The sequence below is a fragment of the Pezoporus wallicus genome, unplaced genomic scaffold, assembly GCF_028554395.1.
Source record: "Pezoporus wallicus isolate ANWC-B61680 ecotype Strahan unplaced genomic scaffold, APGP_CSIRO_Pwel_v1 contig_6944, whole genome shotgun sequence".
Classification (NCBI taxonomy): Eukaryota; Metazoa; Chordata; class Aves; order Psittaciformes; family Psittacidae; genus Pezoporus; species Pezoporus wallicus.
Genome location: NW_026636656.1, coordinates 910,860 through 932,872, shown reverse-complemented (window position 1 = coordinate 932,872; position 22,013 = coordinate 910,860). Strand labels below are relative to the sequence as shown.

Genomic DNA, 22,013 nt, shown 5'->3' with positions numbered 1-22,013 from the left:
AACACTTCCAGGGATGGGGCATGTACTTTAGCAGTCTGAATTACAGTTTACTAAACCGAACACATTTTAAAACAGTAGTAAAATAATGCTCAGAAGCATGTATGTGGTGATAAAAGCATACTCAAAGGTAGGAATAAAAGAAATAGCCGCATAGAATTGGGAACGTTTACACGCCCATCAACTTAACTACATTACATATGTTTCCCATTCTCTCAGTGGTATAAATTGACAGCTCCCCACACATCGTGCTGTTAAGCTATGGCATTCAGTAACTGATAAGTCTTCAGCCATGCTCAGTTCACACACATATGCTGAAAAAAAATAGAAAAAAGGAAAAAGTGCTGCAACTACAAGCAGCCTCCTATTTCATCAAAGCAGCAACAAAGTGGATTGTCCATATCAAACGCTGGCAGGAAGCAGACATTACATCAACCTTGTAAAATACAACTATGAAATCAACAAAATAATTAAAGATGGATTACTGACTTTGAAAAGAATTGTAAGTTTGTGAAATATTTATTCAGAAAGAAATCTGAAAATGCATCTCCTGCATAGCTGTCAATTACTGATCTATTCTGGCTTTTCTTCTGTATTTCTATAAAGAAACGTCAATAGGTCTGTTATCTTTTTTTAATATATGTTTAGCACCACAAGTCCACACAAACTGCCATATACAGCATTACTGTCTTCCCCACAGGCATCCTATAAATATAAATAAGAAAATCTACCCCGTTTTTTTTTCTTTAGCCATCTGAAACTGACAGGAATATTATCACTTCCTTAGACATTTGCAAATGGGCACAGTGGTGCTGGGCAAAAATATGCTGAGATCATAATATCCATTTATCTAAACTGCCAGCATGTAATGAATTCAGGTGGGATGCCTTCTATCCAAATTAATTTACTACTTGAAAAGGACTTTTTACACGAATGCTGTCAAACAGGAAAACAGCTAGGGAATGAGAAGAAAATGTGAACACTGTGTCTGATCTTATTTTTAAGTGTAGGATTTAAAGAAAGAAGGATAACTCTGACAAAGATAAGAACTGAAAAAAGGCTTCTTTGGAAATTAATTTCTATTTTTACTACTGATGTTAGCAAACTGTCTAAATTACCTAGCACAAATACATTGGTCCTAATTGTACAGTTGTTTCTTGAACTTTACAGCCTACTAGAAACACACATATTTTTATGGAACCTATTTTAATGATTAGAATTACCCTGCTTGTAGAAAATCAAAACAGGACAATGCTCCATGCAAGCTGACTTAAGTCTTTGCTAAATTATGTGGTACAGTTGATTAGTCTTTTTTTTCCTGGGTGTGCTCAAAAGGGTGTATGTATTAACACCAGTTACCACCAACCAAAGTTTATCTCCTCACTTATGATACAATATAGAAAGGATATATAAAGCCTTTGTTAAAAACTGAAGCACACAAAGAAAAACACCTTGATTGGGAGGGGAAAAAAAAAAAAAGAAGTATAACTTTCCTTTTTTTCTCAAACTGCTTTCATGAGAAATCTTGAGATACCTTCTGCATTGTAAATGCTTTTCGTATTATATATTACCAAGTAACCAACTTGGCTACAATTGCAGCTGTAACAGAATTTGCAAACAAAATTTAACTTCGGTGCTGTATTCTACTTGCTAACAAAAAGATGTCTTCCACAAAAGCACGACAGATCTGAGAGAATATATTCATTAGCAACTTTCAAATTCCTGGTCTCCACAATGTTACCTCCTACCCCAATAACTAACATTCACAGGTTTTTTTCTTTTGTAATTTGTTGCGAATGTAAGTAATTGGCATCATTCAGAAGAACAAACTTCTGGCTATAAAACAACTTTCTATTCCATAACCTGAGTACAAAGCTACCTCTCTGCTTTATAATTAGAATGACAATGAAAAGACACACCTGCCCCCTCCCCCAACCCCTAATATTAAGTAATAATTAAACCTTTAATAAGTAATTTTGTGATGAAGATGCCAGAACAAAGCTCTAAAAACTCCAGAAGTTAACCTCTGGTTATCTTTTCTGTTGCTTTTTAAACTCATTTTTATTTGCTGGAGCTATTTTAAGTTATCCTGAGCTTAATGAACAATTAAACATACTGAAACAAATCAAAAACTAAAACCAAGCCACCAACTGTAATGCAGTGCTGAAATACAGCACAATTTAATTTCTGCTGCATACTACAACATAAGCAGTAAGAGATTTTAAGGCATGTAGTTCAACTGAACCAAAGAAAAGAAGTATTTATACGAAGGAGGAGGTACATGAAGAGTTCACACTGGCTCCCTTCCCCTCCTGAAGGGGAAAAAATAAATAAAAAATAGTAACCACTTGCAGTTTCTTACCAACTGGCCTTTAGAAAGGTGTCAAATTGTACACTACGTACACAATTTTCTGTTGATTTACACCACCTTCTTTTTCTATTCCAGGTGTAAAGTTACCTACTTAACTCCTCACCACAATACAAAGCATCACTATAATAGAAACACAGAATAGTAAGTAAGAAATACAATCTCATATTGGCTTTTTACTAGCAAGATTATGAATTTCATTCTTTGCTAAACTATTTAACCACAAACATGCCCACTTCTGAAAGAGCATTTGTGCAGTCTAGTTCTCCAATCTGTTATAAATCCGATTTGGATTGGAAATACGTCCTAAGTGTTGTTTTGCTGGAGGGGGGGCTTACAATGAATTAAACTGAACACTACAAATCAGGATGGGCTGAATTACCTGAAGAGTATTCTGTTGTTGGAATTATTACATGAGAGCAGAAAAATAGCTTTTGGAGCTACGTTCGGATTCGGGGGTATATATAAGTTTACATCAATACAAGGATTAAAACAAAAATAGAAATATATGTCACCTTTCTCGTAAGCTTTTTCCAACAGCAAAAGGAGATTTCCTGTGCTATTTATATTATCAAGACTAGATACAGAATAGCCTTTAAATACTGTATTTCAGAAAATATTGGGGGGGGGGGAACATCACACGGCTCTGGCAAATCCACTCATATTTATTGATTTTCTTACCAGTCCATCTCCTAAAGATAATTCATTGAATAATTCATTGAATAATAATCTTAATTTTCTTCTTTCTAACATTTTTCTTACCTTCTTTATTTTTGAAGTTAGAAAGATTCAATCATCACTCCAGTCTAAGACGAAAATAACCAAATAGAACATTACTGAATATGAAGCTTTGCCTCCTGAGCTCTTCAGCTGACGCTGCTATCTGGCTGAAGCAGTTATCATTCAGAAAACAATTATTATCCAGTATTTTACTTATCATATATATTCAGATCCCCTCCTACACACTGAAGAGCATGATTCTGACGTAGTCCATCTATTTTCTTCCTTTTCTGAAACCACGGAAAGGAATTCCATACAGACTGTTGCTGTGAAAACCAAGCCAAGACTTCTGGCCTCTACCTAAGCCCATCCATTCTGAGGATAAAGCCTCTGGGCAGCTCAAACAGCAGAGGCATTTCATGTCTTCATCTGACTTTGTAAACCCCTGTCTTCTGCTTGGCATGCTCCTTTCGTTCAATCAGTCTCTTTCTTTAGCTTCAGTTTCTTTTTCTTTCTCTCCTCTTCTGGAAAATGTGAATTGTTTGGCAAGGAGAGATTCTCTCTAAAGTTCATTCATCATGTACCCATAGAATGATTCCTGGAATACTTTTTCCTTTTTAACTACTCATAACATAAAAAAAGCTGCTGCATCAACACAATTTTAGCTATCCAGAATTTCCAGGGGATGAAACTGTATAATTTTCAGAGGGGACTTTTCCTGTCTCCTATGAAATGCCATTACTACTGAACTCAAGGGAAATTCTAGTATAAATATCAGAAAATTAGAACTGCATCTCTTCGTTTGCTGTGAAAGTAATCAAAGCACTTGCTTGCGAAATCTGCTATCGGCAAACCTGATGTATTGTTTACAAAGGTTTGGACAAGCCCATGGGCCAGGACAGTTACATGAGAGGTGAAGGCTGGGCAGAGATGCAAGGCAACACGTTACTTTTACCAGTCACTGAACATGTACTGAATGTGGGTCGCCCACCTCTCCAGGAGAGTGTTAACTGCTCTACTAGAGGCAATTCTGCAGTAGGCCTCTTTCAGTCTCTGCTGCTTGCTGTTTGGATGAATCAGTAAGTAAGTATGGCATCGGAAGAAGGCAAATGAGTGTGTGCCTGAAGGCTATGCCAACCAGCCTGGGAGAAACTACAACTGGATAGCTGGATTCAACACACCCCCCCCCCCCCCCCCCTTTTTCTTGTTGGTTTTGTTTTTTTTTCCTCATTTAAAGCATGGAATGGATAGTTCCTTGCAGAGCAGGCTGTAGGGTATAAGGGGGAATGACTTCACCTTCTCTTCGCTTTTGCGACTGGCATCAAATTCCACTTGCAAATCTTTCCTGAGAAACAACTAACAATCCTTTGTCTCAGAAAAGATGAAGGCAACCACATCCCAAGCATTATCTTCTAGCAAGAAAAGCTGTCCAAAAGAATCCAGATACAGTCTGACAACGCATTTCTTTGGGCCATCAGCTTCTGGGGAAAAAAAATACTACTATAATGTAAACTTCTTTACAATTGAAATTATAATTATCAACACTGAAGTGGAAATGTGGGGTATAATATACATTTAAATGATAAAAAAACCCAAAATATGACCTCTTCTCTACTGTGCGTTACATTCAGTACATTAAAAGAAAGAAATTTTCATCATTAAATTATTAAATGCTGAATATTTTTAAAAGTCATATTGCACAGCATTTGACTTTATTGTACCCCCTCTACTGGGCAACTATTAGAAAGCTTCAACTCAAAAACGAAAAAGGAAAAACATGCTAGAAGTAGCTGCAAACGAGGAGTAAGTAGCTGCTGACTAAAGCTCTCACAGTGTATAAATGGAAATTAAAGAACCTTTAATGTTCATGCAGAGATATACCTTAAATTCACCCCCCTAGACTTTTTGACAGCTGAATGCTGTATGTCAAATTATTTTAAAAACATATTACATAAACACTGCTTAAAATGAAAGAAAAATCTAACATAGCCCTATAATTTCCTAATTTTCATGGCTTTTAAATAGTAAGAATGAAGCTTAGAATGATAAACATAAGTACGTTAACAGCAACATTTCACTCTTCTGTAACCAGAAAAAGAAACCAACACACAGAGCCAGTAGGAAAAAATGGCTTCACTAAACAGTCATTCAAGCAAAAGTGAATACAATTTACAATCTATTTTGTCTTTGTTCAATTCAAAGACAGACATCACTGTGAAGCTCTGATTTACAGCTGTCCAGCACTATGAACTCCTAAATAAATAAATAGGCAAAAACATAAAAGTGCTGCCCACAACCAGGGACTCCTGAGAACACTGCCATTTGTTACTTTCATGACAGAAACACCCCAAAGAGGATTAATATATCTGAGGTGCAAGGCAGAGCCTCACTAGGATGCATATTTTATCATCACGTAGCCAGCAGCATGCTCTGCCCTGAAGTGTTTGCTGTGTTAAGAGAAACCAGCACAACTGACTATAAAAGGAACAATGAGCAAAGGGAAGATGTAGCAGTAAGCTGGAACAGAAAGTTGCAGGACAAGATGTGTGCCTCTTTAGCTTTTTTTTTAAAGTACATGAAAACAAACAGGTCACAGAATTAATGAGTTTCTCCACCCATATGTTTAACTACTGACAGCGCATAGTTATACTGCGGTTACAATGATACTGGTGTATCTTGAGAGATGATTTTAAGATGAAGAAGAGCCAGCTTGTGGATGAACTTTACTGAACAGAGAGCAGGAAGTTACAAAGATGTAAGCATGAAAGATAAGGCAGCAAAATGACGATGGAGGGAGGAAAAAACACAGTAATGTGCCAACAGCTCCCGTTACCAGGTGCAGAAATAGTAAAAGCTTTGCATGGGAAAAAGGCTAATGCTCAAATGAAGCCACACTCCTTCCAACACCTCCTGGTAGACTACATCAAAGTATACTGGGGTCATAACATAAGAAAAAGCCTCTTCTCCATCTGGCCCATGGGAGGAGCTCCAAGACAGAACTGTCAAAAGGCTGGCTTGTAGAAACAGTCGCAGAAGTTGCCAAACTTGGGACGTTTGGATATCGAGAGAGCTTTGTACATATTGACTTGAATTTTTGCCCTGTGCAAACTGGCTGCTTGCACGTGCCCTCTCCTTCACCCTCTGATTCATTCACTGCATATCCGTTCCCCACTTCCTCTCCTCCCTCTTCCTTCAACATTGCTTCTTCCATTCCCTTTCACCGTAGAAAGACACAAGTTCTGGATACAAATAAGCACACTTGAAAAAGAGGAGAGAATGTCATTGCACACACAACCAAGACATGAAGCCTGACATGGCGAGGCATAGGCTGGGAAGCTCAGAAGAGTTTTGGATAAAGCATGTGAGAACATAAGGTAGCTGCAACAAAAGATGGCTGCAACACTTGCTACACTTCAACTGTAAGAGTGTCTGAATTAATGTTTTGGAAACACAGAGGGACAAAAAGAGCCAGATTGTGGAACTACAATAACTATACATGAGCCATACAGGCCACAGGAAGGGCACTTTACATTGAAAACCATGGGAAATCCTCACAGCAAATGAGAGATCATGTTCTGAAATATTTCCCAAATTAGAACTGTGGAAATCAAAAGGCCACTGTCGCCTAGAGGGAGATTGCGAAGTGCACCTAGCACATACTGCACAGCCGTGTCTGATGCAAGTGTAAGTTGTTCACAAGTTGTTCACAAGATTATACTTCAGACGGATGAGACAAGACTCACTATATATTGAGACATGCCTTTAGAGAACAATTCAGAGGATTTCAGTTACTCCTTGCTTCAAACTACTCTTACAGGAGCGTATTTCACTCCTCTAACTACAGAACTGCAGGTCTTAACAGTTCACCTATTTGTGCATTCATTTTTCTCTGACATCCACTTTCAACACAATTTTTTTTGTTGTTGTTTTGTTTTTTTTTTTAAACAAGCAGCTTCTCTGCTAAAACTACATCAGGCACATCAGAATGAAGGAAATTCCAGGACTGCAAGGAACTGGACAACTAGAAGAGCAGTGCAAAGTCTATAACAAAAATACATACCTTTTCAGGTATTTGTATCTAATATACAGACATCTATAAGATCCTCCCATGGATCTAAAGCACAGTTTATAATTTTGGAATAAACACTACAAATTTTGAAATAATCACTGATCATAATCTGGTTCCAGACATTTTGGGAAAGGCTGTTTCAAAACAACTGCTTTGCCATTATTCTGTGTGAAAAAAGGCATTAACCAAATCTCTGATAAGACAGCATTCAGGATTAAAATGGAAAAATACACATATAATAATGAAATTAAATTAGGGAAGATTGTGGTTTTCCTTCCCTCTTCACAAACTAGCATGAGCACAGGACTTGATTCCGGATACATTTGTGGATACCTTGTTAAAACACACAAAGCAAAAGTATAACTTCAAGCTAAAAAAAAAAAACAAAACACAGAAGGCAAAATTGTGTCAATAGCCCTACCACTATTAATATTACTGAGTATTAATTAGTAACAACTTAGCATTGTAGATATACTAGTTGAACAAATGTTGGCTCTGATGGTTTTTAAAATGTAGCTTTACTTTCAAAAGCATACGAAAAGCATCCAATGAACTTTTCATCACAGCTGAATGGTATTTCCAACGCCTCTTGACTTCCTGTATGTCTATTCTGTCCTTGACTGACTCTGGGATGGAAGTCCTTAAATGGCAATTCACATTCCAAATATGAACATTCAATCCCTGAAGTTCTTAGTGGTCAGCTATGCAATGTTCATGCTTTCAGGAAGAGGTGACGAACAAGCTGAAGTGTTTGGATCACTCTAACATCTTGTAGAGCCTTCTGGACAACTGGGGGGTTGGTTGTTTTTTCCAAAGAAAGGAGACTGAAATATGTTTTTCTGGAAAACTGTCATATCACAGTTGGTATAGAAGGTGGTGGTCTTACAAAAGTCTCTAGTACAGCATATGATCCATATGGCGAGGTCTATTCCACCTTCCAGAACGTTCCTTACTTCAGTGGGGTACCACCCTCGTATCTACAGAAATCTCCTCACAGGCAACACTTGGTACAATTTGAACCTAAACTAAGTCAAGACATCCCAAATTCCCTGAACTAAAACCCCAAATAAATATTGAAAAAAAAACCCCTGAGGTATGTCATAAAACAGTATCACTGAAGCGTCACCACTTGCATGGGTCACATTTGCTCCTCCTTGGTGTATTCAGACACCCAAAAGACCATTAAGTTCAGAAAAGAGATCCTGGAAGAACTGAAAACTTCTGACATCAGAGAATTTAAACTAGCTGTGAATCCCATTGAGGAGGTATGACTCATCTCTGAGGTTTAAATTAGATTATCAACCAAGTGAAGCAGCACAGTAAATCTACAATAAAAGATGAATGCCTACAGGAAAATAATTTTTGCCCCTAGTGGCAGATGCTTGAACTTTAAAGGATGTGAGACTAAGCTCTTTGTCTAAGCCCTCCTGACAGAAAACAACTGAAATAATTTCTTTAGTTGGTCCAACTTTGCTCCATATGCCATATGGAAACAATATCTAAACCCTGTAAAAGAAAGTATATTGTCACTTCTAAACCAATTGAGGATCAAACAATTTACAGAAACCAAGACTTATTTTGCTGACAATTAAGCTCTATCACCAAGATTTGAAATTCAATGAAATTTGACAATTGTGAAGAAAGAGGCTTTTGTCTGAGTAAGTCTGAAGCATTTGGAAGAATCAACAGAAAATCAGAAGACTGAATTAGATCGAAGTATCAGAGCCTTTGAGGGTAGTCTAGATCCACTAATTAAAATAACTGCCTTCCTTCCTCTGCTTCCTCTCTGAATTGCTTTGGTATATACAGCAGAAACACACGTAGCAAGAGGCAAGTTTGGTCTATGGAGCAAACGTTATACCCATCACGCTTCTTCTTATACCAACAGCATACTTTGTCTATCTTGCTGGTGAAGCTCCATTATGAGGAACCACCATCCCTTTAAAGATGACATGGATGACAAGCATTAATCACTGCTGCACACCAAACATAAGGGGTGCAAAGGGCCTTTTAAGCCTTTTTCTTCTGTGCTAAAAGTAATCACATTACTCTCTAGCAATTCAGACACAACACAAAGAAGTCTGCAAATTCTGTTCTACTCCAGAGCTGGAAGTCACTGGCTGTGATAATATTCTTGTATTGACTCCTCATGGAGTCAAAGACAGAATATATTCTGTTTTTTCCAGTAACCATAATACTAACTTGTTCTTCTGCTGCCCATTTAATTGAAAAACATGTAAGATTTTTATTCAAAACTCTTCCATACCTACTTTATAGTTAATAAAAAAGCAGTCAGGAAAGCATTTGAACAACTTGTATCTCATAAGAACCATAAACAACAGAAGCAGAGTATTAACAAATTAAGCAGTACTCACAGCACTATATTTTAAGCTGAAAACAGACCATTTCAGAAACTTGGGGTTTTGCATTTCACAAACTGTTCATGTCCCTATTGGAAGTACATATTAATATTGCTTTATTGCATTGCTAAGATGGAACATCAATTAATGAAATTCTATTTTTCCACAGGAATGTTTCTTTTTTTTAAGCAAACATTTCTGGAAAGTGTCAGATTGGACATTTCTGCTCTCAAAACACTCAGCAGATGAACAAAATCATCTGTAAAAGCCTTCATAATCTTTGAGAAACACTTATTTCTGAACAATCACTTCTAAACACTGTTTCTTAAGCCTTCGGTAGTGACAGAGCAAAACTGGTTATTAAATTGAGGTGCAGCAGAGTTACCTTTTCTTATCTCCATTTAAAAAAATATGTTTGGATTGTTTTTCCCATTTTTTTGCTGGGGATTTTTAGGAGCTTAAATGCAAGTGGCATTTAGTGAATGGCTTTGAATTCAATATTAAATCATACTTGAAGCTTGATTATGAAAAAAGATGACTGTCACTAGATATTTGGAATATTAAAACTTGTCAGCTTTACAAAAATGCTGAAGGCACTTTTTTGTCTGCAATTTGGTTTTATTTTCAAAGTACTTCTTAGATAAGATTTCTTAATATTAGAATAAGTCTACTGTAACTTGTTTTCTGTTGAAAATACTGGGGACAAAATGTTCCCACTATGTTGTTAGTTCAGTAGAAAAAAAAGATTCTAAAGTTAAAACCAACTATGTTTCACAGTTCTGGTGCTTTCAACCTGCAGAGGTTTCCGCAGATACTTTTTGTCCTAAATAAGCATCAAATAGGTTTTTTCTTCAAGCGTAAAGGAACACTGACTGACTAAAGATAAAGGCTTACTAACTCTTCCTTAAACCATTTTACCATTTTTCAGTCAGGAAATACCACAAATATTCTGGAAGTTGTTTAGTTCTGGCCAGTTGTTGAGACTGGGGGGCAGCAGAATTGTTCTTCTAAGAGGAGATGGGGGAATGAAGGAAGGGGAAAAAGAAAGAAGCATTATACTAACATCAGGCAAAGCATATGGGGTTTAAATATACATACATATATATGTATTGTAGTATATATTTTTATATCATATAATAGAATCAAAATAATGAAAGAATAACAGAATAATATAATAATACATAGGATGGTTTGGGTTGAAAGTGACCTGAAAGATCATCTGTTTCCAATGCCCCTGCCACAGGCAGGGATACCTTCCACTAGACCAGGGTGCTCAAAGCCACATCCAACCTGGCCTTGAACACTGTCAGGAATGGGGCAGCCACAGCTTCTCTGTGCAACCTGTGCCAATGTCTTAGCACCCTCACAGCAAAGAGCTTCTTCCTAATCTAAATCTACCCTCCTCTAGTTTAAAGCCATTCCCCCTTGCCCTGTTACTACATGTCCTTGTAAAAAGCCCCTCTCTGAATTTCTTGTAGGCAACTTTAGGTATTGGAAGGTGCTCTAATGTCTCCACGCAGCCTTCTCTTCTCCAGGCTGAACAAGCCCAGCTCTCTCAGCCTGTCTTCATACAGGAGGTGCTCCAGCCCTCTGAACATCTTCATAGCCCTCCTCTGGACTTGCTCCAACAGGTCCACATCCTTATGTTGAGGGCCCCAGAGCTGGACACAGCACTGCAGGTGGGGTCTCACCAAAGAGGAGCTCCCTTGACCTGCGGCTCACAATTGTTTTGATGCAGCCCAGCCTGCAGTTGTCTTTCTGGGCTGCAAGTGCATGTTGCTGGTCATGATGAGCTTTAAGTCAACCAACACCCCGTGTCCATCTGCTCAGGGCTGCTCTCAATCCATTCTCTGTCCAACCTGTACTTGTGCTTGGGACTGCTGTGACTCACACACAGGACCTTGCACTTGGCCTTACTGAATTTCACGAGGTTCACACAGGCCTTCTCCTCAAGACTGTCAAGGTTCCTGTGGATTGCATTCCTTCCCTCCAGTGTGTGGACTGCACAACAGCTTGGTGTTGTTGGCAGACTTGCTGATGGCACACTCAATCTCAATGTCCATGTCACCGACAAAGACAGCAGTGGTCCCAGTACCAACCCCTGAGGAACACCACTTGTCACTGGTCTCCATTTGGATGTCAAGCCTTTGACCACAACTGTTGTACGTGCAACTATCCAACTGATTCCTTATCTACCAAGTGGTCCACCCAACAAATCCATGCCCCTCCAGACAAGGATATCATGCAGGACAGCGTTAGAACGCCTTGCACAAGTCCTGGTAGATGGCATCTGTTGCTCTTCCCTTGTCCACCATGGCTGTAACCCTGACATAGAAGGCCACCGAATTTGCCAGGCATGATCTGCACTTAGTGAGGCCATGTTGGCCATGACCAATCACCTCCTTATTTTCTATGTGCTTTAGCACAGATTCCAGAAGCATCTGCTCCATGATCTTGCCAAGCAACAAGGTGACACTGACTGGCCTGTAGTTCCCTGGGTCTTCCTTTTTTCCATTTTTAAAAATGAGGGTTATGTTTCCTCATTTCCAGTCATTACACTGGAAATGGGACTTCTCCAGTCATTAGGCTGGAAAAGGGGAAACTTCACCGGACATGATGGACAGTGGCTTAGCCACTTCATCCATCACTTTCCTCAGGACTGTGGATGCACCTCATCAGGTCCCATGGACTTGTCCATCTTCAGGTTCCTTCAATGGTCTCAAACCTGACCTTCTCCTAAGATGTGTGTGGTTTTGCATAAGTAAAAATAAATATTAATATCATGGCTCATTCCTTTCTCTTAGTTTAGTGGTTAATTTGGAACACTAAAGATTTTAAGATACCCATGTTTAATTACATAGACAGCTAGGCACCCTGAACTCCCACACTGTAGCCGGTAGGAAAGACAGCTCTTCTCCAATGAAACTCAGAGCAAAAACCTAACATTGTGCTCTCAGTAATGCCCTGGAAGAGCCTTTCTCTCTATTATGTACCTGGTAAACCCAGGCTAATGTTAACCTTTGCGAACACCCCTCTTTACTTGGCCATTCCTCAATATAAATACTCTTCAAAGTGGAATCCTAAATGGCCACAAACTAGAATAATAATGGATTTGAAGAAGTTCTATTATTTTATGCCAGGAAATGGTTTATTTTACGCACTGAACCCTTAACCTCTATTTCTGAAAGGATAATCTTACCATAACAAAGATGCCGTTTGTACTTCATACTTTACAATAACTTAACCAAGTAAGTGCCATACAGCAAATCTGATCTGAACAGGCCTGGGAACCCCAGTACTTCAGTTTGCTTTTAGTTTCTCCTTCAGTAAAAGGAAAGAAAGTTCAGCTCCTATCTCATTAGGCAATGCACAGATTTACTCATGCTTACATATCATAACAAAAGTAGAAGATTTTTCATTAAGTTGCCTAGCATTAAGGATATATTCTCTATTTCAGTGGGAGGGAAGAGAAAGCAAACACAAGTGATAGACAGCAACGTACTTCTGAAGTTGTTCATTATCCCATGTAATGAGAAGATCACTGCATATAAAACATTCAACATTCTAAACCAAATCTCGCTAAGTGAAGACAGAAACTCACCACCTTCTCTCTATAGACTAACATGACAGATTATAAACATAAAATAAGTGCAGTGGAAGAAGAGATGAATGAGATAGTATAAAGTTTATTTACAGCTTTAAATGTTCACATTAAAAAGGAAAGAGGGGGGAAAAAAAAAACCTAACACAGAGCAAATGCCTCAGCATCTAATCACTTACTGTCCTCTGGGCATGTCCTAGATAGGATGGGGCAAGAAAAGTATTCCTGTATGGGAAATTACTTATGACATCTTAAAAACAGATGTAGGAATCTGTCTGAAAATTTAAACTGAATTTTGTCTATTTGGGGTTGTGAACATTCAAGCTGAAAAACATGAAATTATGCTGAGAAATTAATAAACGCAGGGACAAAGGAACATGTATTCCTAATGAAGGAAAGCTTACCACAAAGCAGAGGGTTTTTTCTTGCCTACGCATGAATTAACAGTATTCTGCATTGCATCATTTGCATATTAAACAGACAATAACTTCATTGAGAAAAAACAGGTTTACCACACACAGAGATCTCATGACATCTGATAAAAAGAAAACTGAGAGTTAAGCCATCTATTCTCCATCCATTATACCTTGTAATTGCCAGTACTGATGTCCATCATCCAAATCTTCACCTTCTCAATTTTCCATGCACCTTCAGATCACCCTACACACTGTGCCCCAACATTAACATAGCCTAGTGAAGATTTATGCTTGAAAAAGGGCAGGACGTATGCAGAAGACAGGGTAAAGGGGTTGGGAGAGATGGAAAAGTACCATTCCCAGACATAGAAAGCAGAGGACAAATCCAGGTACACGGTGGGTGAAAAACTGACAAGGACCCTGCCGGAGAACAGAAAAACCATGAACTTATGAGGACTTTAAACTTCCTTTGAGCTTATGAATGTCATAAATGTTGCACAAGTAGCATGTAATAAAAGCTCAAGATTGAGGACTATTGGTGAACCCTATGTTTTTTAACTAGCAAATAAGGAAGGATGAGGGGATGCTACAACTAGAAAACAAGCAGGTCAGTAGTTGCTCATGAGTTTTTTACAGCAGTGAAAAGTCCAACAAAACCAAAATCACCTCCTTAGTATACTATACACTGCTACTCTGAACCAAACACTTGAGAATGAAGACTTTGACACGCTTCTCCCATACACCAGTCAGCTTGCTTCACCTGCTGGCTCCGTAATACAATTTTTTCTCCAGCATTAGGTGAGTAACAGCTGAAGCAGCCTCAGCTTCCCCAGACATTTCAGTAATCTCCTCACTTCACAACCTTTCACTGGGGACCACCACAACTAAATATTCCGATCAAGCTACAACCGAAAGCCATGGCAAATGCTCTCAACAATATCATTTAAATGATCATTATAACAAACCTCCACAAACCTGCAGTTTCCAGTTTCAAGCTACCTACCTCAAGGCTGGTATTGCCACAAGTAATAATTAACGTCTATTACATACTCCTATTAAAATTACAGGACTATTGTCCAGTAACTAATAAAGAAAAATGTTGTTTATATGCTTGATGCTATTTTAAAGCACTTTGTAAAGCTCTCTTAAGACTGGCAGCTGTCAACATAATCAGTCTGTCGTAATGCTGCCTCCTCCAAATGTAACATTACCTTCCATAAAATGACAGCAGAAATCAAAACCTGAAAGCATCTAACAAAATAACTACAGATTCTGACAAGAAAAACCCAAGAAACACCTGGGGACAACAGGGTGGAAGCAAGCAAGTAATGTTGTACTATTCACAAACAGCTTAGTAATTAGCTTGAGAGAGTTTGTATTTTTCAAACTGAGCAGCACACTAAAGTTGAGCCCCATTCAATACCTTCACTTCCCTAACTGTTGATTTCTATCCTTTGGTTTTCATTTTGGAATGCCAGAACAGGCAGAGTCACATACAATATCCATTCTTTCCGACACTAAAATTTTAATTTTGGATCGAAAAGTGCCTTTTGTTTCCAAACACTCTCAAAGATCACCACAGGCACAAACTAGTCTTCAGTTGTTGCATAATCTGCAACATGCTGGCAATCTAAGTAAATAAATAAATAAATGACTAATTAATTCACCCAGATGCTGCAGTGCAAATTACCTAGGATCATCTGGGAGAAAAATTTCTGTGCAGTATAAAGCAGAACAGTGCTAATGAAATGAGTCGGCACTGTGATAGTATTTATTTTGTTTTCATTTACAGCCATTTAGATTAAAAAAAAACCACACAAAACCACCAAAATGGGCTGGTTTTTCTGCAAACACCACAGTTGTTCAACTGCGTCTGTGTGTCCAGAAGAGACAGTAACATGAGGTTACATACAGCACAGGGAAGGGCCCAAAGGAGCCAAGAGCCTGATGTGAAAGGCTTTCATCTGGGATGGGGGAGCCACATGTTCAAGGCCCATATTAAATCAGAGAGTGAGATCTGGGCGGCCTTCCCCATGTTCCACATACATGCTCTCACCACCTGGCTATTCATTACCCCTGCCCTGCTCTTCCCCAAAATACTTCTTGTGGAAATGCTTCTGCCTTGTTCCAAGGTGGAATAAAAGTGGGGTTTTGATTAAGTTTTTCTGCATTTCTCATTAATGCTCATTTCCCACCCAGAACAGGCATCCACGAACAGCAAGAGAGGAGGTCCTATCCATGTAGTGTCTCCAATCCCCAACTATCCACAACAGTCACTACAGCACCCAGAAATTTTTAAGCAGATTAAAAATAGAAGACCCTCCAACCCCATATATTTAAAATAGTTATTATCAAAGCCAAAAACACTCTTCCATTTTGGATTATCTTCAAAAGCTTATTTTCAGCTGCATCACCTCAGCTAGGCCCTCTTTAAGCCCCTTGCAGTTTTTCCATTTATATTATTGCAGTCTCTCCCTCTGTTTTCAAGTGTCTCCAAACAGTATTTCCTTCCTTCTTTGTCCACACATCTCATCAAAATACGTCTGCCACCTATGCAAGACTAAAATATAAATCCATTTTTACTCTCCCTCTACACCTGAAGGGAAGATACGCCTCTGAACAGCTTCTGTGCAGTCTTCTAAAGCCCATACTTTTAATTACGTTTCTCTGTCTTGGTCAACTGCTTCGTGCCTCCTTTTTGCTTAGCTGAGGTGGGTTGGGAGCAGCTCTCTCTGCAGTGGCTTTAGCAAATGAAAAAACTAGACTTTGCAGTATCTGGGCAGGTCAGCATATGGTCAGAAATGAGTTTCACAGCAGGCCGTTTTCCCCACCAGGGGATAGTAATGTGAAGGCGATAGAAAATCTCTCAGAAGGGACGAGAAATCTTGTGCCGGCAAGGCAGGGGACTGCGCTTGGAAGTGGTTGTCAGTACAAGCTTCACGCTATTTCCCTATCAAATAATATCCTGTCCCCTCCTACAAACAGCCTTTCCGTAAACCTTTTAATTTTATCTCACATATTAAGCGTAAATAGGGTGAGCACTGACTCCGTGAACTGAAAATGTAATGGGCTTGTCTCATCAGTTTAAGGCCAAGTTTCATTCCATTATTATTGCTGAGAAAAATAGGATAGAGTTGAATTGAGTTATGCTAATAGATAATAAACGTAAACATAAGCCAGGAGTACTATTTACTAACTTTAAAGACTACTCCTATAGCAATCAACTTCATAAGGTTCCTGACAGAATCATAATGGTGATAAAACACGTGGAAGCATAAGACTATTTAAACTCTTAACAAAAGCCACGATAATACAAACAGTAAATGAGCAACTCCCACAAAATATCATTTAATTATCACAGCCTGATAAGGTTTAAAGTACATATCACCATTGTTACATGAAAAAACATTAAAGCTGGTTTTGTTTGGGTATTTTTTTTTAAACACATGTGGCAACCTAACAGGTTTTAATTATCACACCTACTTCAGCGACAAGTTGTTCCACTCAAACACCCAAACATAATATTTACAACACTGTGTGGTTGTTAAGGATCTTGATGATTGATGGAATCTATTGTGTTGCCATCTTAATAACAACAAATGCAAGTGATTACCAACATGGAAGAGAGAATGTGTGTTTTTATTTTACAACAAAAGGCGGTCCTATAGGGACTTCTTTTCAACACAAACTAACAAACCTGCACACACATGAATGTGCTTTAGAGCTTGGCACAGAGAGTCAAAAACAAAGCCTCTACTGCTTTAAGGACAATGTATTTTCTTGTATTAGCTTAAGAGAACATGAAACCTGTCAAAAGAGCTGGTACAGTTTTTCACAATCTTGCAGAATTCACCTTGACCACAAGGAAGTATCTGAAAACTTCATCAGAAAGAGAGCACAGATCTTGTTTCCAAAAAAGAAAACAAAAAGGGAAGCAACTGAGTCATTGAGTCAAATAGGAATACAATGCATTTTCTGGCATTGCTACTGAATATTTATATCAGTGATGAATGAGACTACAAACAAAATATTTTAACATGAAGCTTTGCTTTGTTAACTGCATGATATGCCAAAACACCACCTACTGTAAATCACAGGGTTTAAGACCAGTATTTCTTGTTTAAACATGCTACTTGTTCAGCAGAATCACTTGTGTGAACAAGCATACATTAATGTACACTAACTATAGCAGTCTCACTATCCAACTGATAGAGTATAATTTAACAACCTCATTATCAGCATTGTAATTTTCAGACTGCTGAAATATCATACTTGTTGCAAATATTATACGGTTTAAACACTTTAACAACATCGCCCATTTGAAGCTTCTGTCAGATAAAATGCAGATAGGCACTTGTGCATTGATGAACATGCTTTTAATCCTATAAAGAAACTTTCTCTGTCAAATTAGAGGCATTTCAACACCTGATTTATGAACACCATAATTAAAATCCTTATGCCTTAAAGAAAAACAAACTCTTCATTATAACAACAGCCTTCTTTCACATTTTTATCTTTTAATATTTGGAGTTTGCTTTTACATGCTGCTATTAGCTAGTTCAGCATGTCATTACTGGCTACCAAACAGGAAAATATTTCTCCTTATAACCTGGACAAATCTCAAAATCTAGATAAACACCCAAACAGATCAATATTTATTTAATGCTTCCATGAAGCATTTGTGGGGAAAACCAAAAGAAAATCTGCTAATTTAATAGACAGAGGACAACCATGACACAACTCAGTCCTTTCTGTTTCCAGGAAGGCCAGAAATGCTGTAATGTCTGCCAAAATGTATCTCCTCCTTCTATGAACCGTCAGAACCAAGAGTTTGAAGAGATACAAAAAAAGAAAAGCTGGATTTTCATATGCATTTCTGTAGCGGTTCTGGTTCAATCTGAATTTTAGACAGATCTCTGGAGGGGGAAGATTCCTATTTTATCTGAACAAATTAATGCATCTCATTCATTCACTCTCACAGCACCCAGCAACACAGCAGCAGCAGGGTTCAGTTTCCTAAACTCAATGCAATTCAAAATTACACACTATCTCCACTAAAACTGCCATTACAGAAAGCGATGCAGTTACACATTAGCATCCCTTCTCTAAGAAATCTGTCCCCAAATCCCAGAAAAGAACACTTCATTTACAAGCTAAGCAAGTAATCTTGAATCAAATCCTGAAGCTTGTCAAAACTAGGATCTCGTAAGATATCAAGAAGAAACTAATTTCAAGACAGGGAATTCCCAATTCAAGTCACTGCTGCTGAAGTCTTAGTCCCTTTTATCTAGCTTTCTATCAAATTTGTTTTGAAATCTTACAAACATCTTGAAAAAATAATTAAAAGCAATAATAACTGAAGAAGGTCTCCTTGATGGAACCAAAGCCTCAAACTCTATATTGGCCAAAAGTCAGATAACCCTAATTACAAAGCCAACAAAGTTCCTGAGTTCAACATTACATGAAGCTGAAAAGCTTACTGTGTAAAAAGATCAAGAGAAAATATTATACTTGCAGATAATGAGGAGTACTGAACAGAACGACAGTAATATTGCTCAATGGAGAGGTTGACAATTCACTCCTCAAATATCACCTCTAAAACCATAACAGATAAATTTTCTTATCCTTCTAATAAGCTGTTGTAATGCTAGACTGGGATAAAACAGATCATGCTGCCCTCTTGTGCTAGACATGCACAGGAATCAAGCCCTTTATTATTTATTGCTGCAAGTGACACATGAAGAGAAATACATAAAGCATTCCCTAGGAAGCAGAAAACATCTACGTTTTCCTCCTTACAGATACCTTGACATGTACGCAATTCCCTTACTGTGATGCGGATAGAGGAGCAAAGGAAGTTTAAAGAGAGTCAAATTCTACACTCCAAAAAATAAATCAACACAGACAAGTCAGGTGTGATAAAGCCAAAATACAACCACTTCATCTCTAACTTCCTATCTAGCTTTCAGTACAGCCATTTAAGTGACACTGTACAGATGCTGATAAAATTTGAGTTTCAGTCATAAGTATCTGATCATTCTTTCTGAATTCTGGATGACACAGTAAGCTTTAATCACTCAGGATTATCAGATCAATAGCGTTAGGTTAAGTACTTAAGTGACAGTCATTTAATAAGGTTCTTCCAATGCAAAACATACTTAGAGCAGTAACATCTAATTGTTTTTAGACCTGTGCCAAACTACAGAAAGCTGAGATCTGTGTACATACAAATATTTTAGGATGAGAAGGGAGAAAGGAGAGGTGTCCTCATATTCCTCTTCTTCTCTGCTATGTAATCCAGGTTCCAAAAATACACTCAAATTCTTGTATCATCTGGGCAAAATGCTTGTTACTGTTTCTTTTACAACCCTCCCATCCCTATATATTGCTAATGTAATCTGTAAAGAGAGCGCTTGGGCTTATGCCTAAACTGATTCACAAAGCTTAATTCTTTTAGAAATAAGTCATCTCATTTATTCACCACGACTGATTGGATCTTCACTGTGGGGAGCTGACAGACATGTCATGATTCACCACATATTTCCATTTCCTAATGTCGACTCCCTGATGCTGCTCATTAGCCTGTTTCCCCATTAGGAACTATAGAGAGCTTGGGATGTCTATTTATTTAAGTTTCCTTCCTCAACTCTGGAACATGGAACACTGTGTTCAAAATACTCGCCATGGCGTTTTTTTAATTGCTGATTATTTTGGGGTAAATAAAGGAGCCTAAGTCAGTTCAGCAACTGCTTCTGCTAAGGTCTTAGAGACCTCATGCAAATACTAAGAACATGCTGGATGCTTAGATGACAGATCTGTCACTGCAATGCCAGCTTTACTAAACATGAGATATAACAACTAATATCTTGGCTTGGCTATTACAAACATAACCCTAGAAAGAAAGAGCCTTTAATAATTTCAATTTCTTTTCAGTATGTCTTTCATACTAAGGCATATCAAATAAAGATAGGGAAAAAAATAAAAATACTTCTACTTTAGAAAATCTCACCCCAACGAAAAAAAAATGCCTGAAGTTTGAAAAGATAAATGCACAGTAAAACCACGTGTAATTCAGACAATGAAACACAGATATTAAAACCAGAATTTAAAAACTGCTACATGCTGCAGAGCTGAACAAGACCATCATCTCACATGTCACCTTTTCCCTTTTCAAAAGATGTATAGATCAGAACAGCAGTACCTTTGCATGCTACCATGATCAAAAGAAAGATGAAGGGCAAGAAATATATGCACACTGAAGTTAATCTTCTACTATAACGTATCTGCTGATAAGCAGAAACACACATCTGTAAGTCACAACAGTGTACGAATGCGAGCGACAGGCAGGTTCTATGAATGTCACTTTCAGAAAGCACTGCTAATTTGAGCTTCACAGTATGTTACAAAGCAACCTGCTATTTATTACTCCACATTGCCCCTGATGTTTACTCTGGAGTTCATAGTTTGTTATGATAAGCCAGATTTACGGGCATTCTTACAAGATGATTATGTATTCCTCAAAAATACAGTTACTGCATAAGCTGCACACACACATAAAAAAAATAAAGGGAGAGAAGAGGAAAATCCCTGCCTTCCTGACAACAAAACTAATCAGTACTACGATTTCTTCTGATGCATGTGCTCTCACTAGCTCTTCACTAACCTGTCTCTTGAGCTTATGGCTTCACTTACAATGCTTTACAGTGGCCTTGAATTTACATTGCAGCAGACTCACTAGTACCAGCAGACCATATAACACAGCTTTAAACTTCTGCAGTTCTAGATTCTTCAAGGTTTTTTTTAAGGGGAAACTGTATGTGTTTCATTCATCATATTACAGACATGAATCTTTTCTCCACAAGTAGTACTTTTTTCCTGAAAATGTTACTAATTTCTTTGAACAATAAAGCCATTGCTATCTTACATCATTAAACAGCATATGATAATACAATCATTCCATGGCTTCTGGAACTATGAGAACAAGCCTACGTTCCTTTTCTTCAAGGGAGTGAAGACCACCAGATCCCTGTTTCTCGTGTAAAACTAGCTAGTAAATCAGTACCACCCCACCTCCCCACCCTCTTCACCCTGCTCCAGCTTCTCTGTTTTTTCTTTTGAAAGAAGAGAATTTATTAATACGGATATGGATTGGATATGGATTACAGTTTTAACTTGCATGTTCCATGTTTCTGCGCATTCCAGAAGGATAGTAAGCAGCAGTGTTTCTATAAACTGAAGTAGCACACATGCCTACAACTATTTTTTAAAACGGGAAATAATAGTTGGGGTTAAGCTTTCAAGGAAAAACACAAGAAAGGCATCTTCACAAAAATACACACATATATATTCAGTATATGGAAGACACTTCCATGTAACTCAATCAGAACACCAATGCAACTAGCAGGTCAACGTACAACACCAAAGCCACAGGTAATTCATATTTCTGTAGGCTGTATTTGAAGAGGTAAGATCAACCATCTGC

The 22,013-nt window shown here is 38.0% G+C and overlaps 1 protein-coding gene across 7 annotated transcripts in view; it reads right to left on the bottom strand.

The window, feature by feature from the left end:
- Positions 1-22,013, bottom strand: part of ABCC4 (ATP binding cassette subfamily C member 4) — a 152,807-nt gene that overhangs the window by 73,173 nt on the left and 57,621 nt on the right. The window lies entirely within an intron of this gene.